At 43.8% G+C, this 3,119-nt stretch overlaps 1 long non-coding RNA gene across 1 annotated transcript in view; it reads left to right on the forward strand.

Moving 5' to 3' along the window:
• Positions 1-1,337: 1,337 nt before the first annotated feature.
• The window catches only part of LOC106518930 (uncharacterized), a 7,483-nt gene continuing 5,701 nt past the window's right edge, over positions 1,338-3,119 (forward strand). Inside the window, exon 1 of the long non-coding RNA XR_001310381.1 lies at positions 1,338-1,639. This is a non-coding gene — a long non-coding RNA (uncharacterized LOC106518930). The remainder of the gene's footprint in view (positions 1,640-3,119) is intronic.

The raw sequence follows: 3,119 nt of genomic DNA on the forward strand, positions 1-3,119 counted from the left end.
TGGAATTACTGACGTCAAGGTTTGACAGAAGCGGGTTTACCTCATTCCTTTCTCATTTTAGGATAAATTTAGTGGAAGTATTTAGGATGAAATTTACTCTGAAATAATGTTGGGCCTTTAAGTTTAATAGTTTTACTTTCATAGCTATGAACGTAAAATACAGAGTCATGTTTTCTGTTAGCACACACAACAGTGATGGATTTCCTGCATCTACTTTGTTGTAAATTATTGGACATAAAGGAAAACTTAAAGAAAAACCTGCTGCATCAGTTGATGTGTTGTTTAAACTACAGTATGTAACAGTTAAAGCTGATCAACTTAAAGATGTTATTATCAAATCATTCTTTCGCATGAACCTGTTTGTGTTTGAGGCCCATAACTCCAAACATTCGTTCTCCTCCATCTTTTGCCAGCGTGGTTCTGCAGCGGCCCCTGCCACGCCTCGGCTGAAACAGGATCCATCCCTGGCATTGTGCTCATTGTTCAGGGTCTAATCCCGACAATTACACCTCAAGACCGAAAGTGACCGCCTTGCCAAGCATCCAGCTAAACTCGGAACGGGCTTTGAGATTTTGGTCCCCCCACAGTTGGGCCCTGAGGGGGGTGGGGGGGTTAAATCTCCAACAGGCCTTTTGTCCCCGCTGTTCCTCCACCTCTTACTCCTCAAACTGAACTAAAACTGCTGGTGTGTCTTTCTCAGGTTTTACTCACCTGCACTTTGTTCACCCGTTCTTGCTGTAACTCAGCTGGGTTATTGTCTCAGAACAACAAAAAAAAGGTGTTTGGACACAAAGAGGTGCAACGGGAAGTCGCCAAAGCAAAGGGCAGGTATTTCAGGTTACAGCAGGCTTATGTRGGTAAGGGTTGATGCATGTGATAATACTTTAGATATATATTTTTAAAAGCTCTACTCGTGTATTTCTGATGGGTTTTGGGACAYATTGTCTTTGTGGAGATGCGATGGGGTGTGTTCGGGCAGTTTGGGCTGACGGAGGTTCGGTTGTCGCTGCTGTAATGCGAACAGAGGAGGTCGTTCCCACAGAAGCTTGAGCTGACATCATAAAAAAAAACACAACAAGGTACCTGGGGGCTGATGAGAAGGGTGGAGGTGAACTAACCGGTGAGGTGGGAGTCAGAGGGTGGGAGGAGTTGCGCGGGGGTGGGGGGGGGAGTTTCGTCTCCTCCACCATTGGCTGAAGGCGGCACGGGGGACACACCTGTGAACGCCAGAGGCTAAGGAGATTGGCTGGAAACTGAAAATTACACCTGTGGGGGAAAAGAGGGGGAGGGGGGGTCAGACTACATGTAAACCAAGCCCTTTACAAACTCAGCCTCTGTCTTCTTGAGGAGCTTAACCGCTTCACACCACCAAGGAGAGCTCATGGAAAACAAGAAGTTTTGCTTCGACGAAGGGAAGATAAGCGACGAGCTGGTTGGTTTTGATCCGGGGGCTTCTTTCCACGGTGTCTACCTGAGAAGGACAGCTTTTTTTTCATTTGTTTCACCACTCCAGAGGTCAACTGTCCTTCAGCGGGAGCAGAAAAGAGGAAGACTAGCCAACGGGGCGTCAAGAACCCTGATACAATGATGCCTCTTGTCTTGGGTTTCTGGCTCGGTGACCACACCTGGGAAAGACTGGGTAAAAATCACAAACGTGATCCCTTCTTTGTCTTCATTCCCCATCTCCTAAGTCTTTAGCTGTCGTCACGGCTCGCCGCTCAACGGTACAGTAGTTTAAACTTTTAAGAAAATTAATCTTACGAAGGCAAAATGTGTGGCAAACAAATTAGGTCACTGCACGGAGCCCTCGGCGCTCGCGAGCGGATAAAGGAGGGTTTAAGGTAGTTTCGATGGGAGGTGGAAATAATAATGTATCATGTTCCAACTCCATTTAACCGGAGAAAAAGAAGACGAAACAATAGAGACCAACGCTCATTCCTAAACTGGATAGACCAGTTGGGGCAGGTAAAGGCAAACTGCCAGGCTTGTCAAAGGACATACAGACAGACGCCGACTCGCTCYTTTAGAGCGTTAAAAGCAGCTTCACTGGGAGACATCCACAGCGTTACGGTATGAACCCGCTTAACAATTAAACATCTAACAGCTTATCAGTTTAATGGCACACACTTGTGCACTTTTCCGATTTGAAAACTTTATCAGTAAACTATTATTTGACGAGTTACTGTTTGTGTTTTGACGTTTCAAGATGGAGATTTGACTGAGCTCTGCCCGCTTCTGGCGCTTTCTGTTGGGAAGTGGAAGCAAGTCGGACGTAAAATGTCTGCTCATCCATTTTTTTTCTTTCTTTTTTCCTGCCTCTGAGGTAGAGTWGCAAGTCGAGGCAAAGCGGGACTTCACAGAGCAGAGAGTTTCCACGAAGTCGAAGGCGTTCGGTTACACGCTTTCCGGGTCGCCTTTAACGGTGTTTTTCAAGCGGTAGATGGCCGAGGAAGTCTGGGGAGAGGAAGGAGAAAATGGAGGGAAAATGTCGACCGAATACTGTACAGTGATGTCGACGACGCAAGGTGGAGGATTGTGATTGGTGGACAGAGAGAGACATTTGTTCTTTTCTTTCATACAGCTGAATAGCTGCTGGTCACATGAGAGCTGCTGTCTATGGCAACGGAGCAGGAAGTAGAGTAGAAGTTCAACTGTTTAAACATCAAGAGGCTGGAAAACCTTTTTTWAAGGCTTTGTTTAAGATGGAGTCATAAGTTTGATCCCAAGGGAAAGTTTATCTCATCGCCTCTGGAGGTTAATTTAAACTTTAAGGTGAATGACAGGATTATRAGTCAGATTTACTTTACTATTTTGATAATAAGCAATATAATTAAAAATATTCATATATTACATRACACTTAATAAGAAAAAGATGACAACAAAYTAAAATAAAACTATTAACGTTAGTGGGATTTATTTTAAACACTTTTACAAACTCTTTCAAGTAAGTAATTTTATACAAAAACGCTTAATTTTTAATGCAAGGTTTAAAAAATAAGCTACAAGCCAGGGAAGCAGTTGAAATGGGAGTATGTAAAACTAAAAGGAAAAGYTCAAAAAGGTCAAATTAGTCAAACGTTTTAGTTGCTCATTTGAAATATTCAAAGCAGAGAAGTGAA

Source organism: Austrofundulus limnaeus, unplaced genomic scaffold (assembly GCF_001266775.1).
Source record: "Austrofundulus limnaeus strain Quisiro unplaced genomic scaffold, Austrofundulus_limnaeus-1.0 Scaffold68, whole genome shotgun sequence".
NCBI lineage: Eukaryota > Metazoa > Chordata > Actinopteri > Cyprinodontiformes > Rivulidae > Austrofundulus > Austrofundulus limnaeus.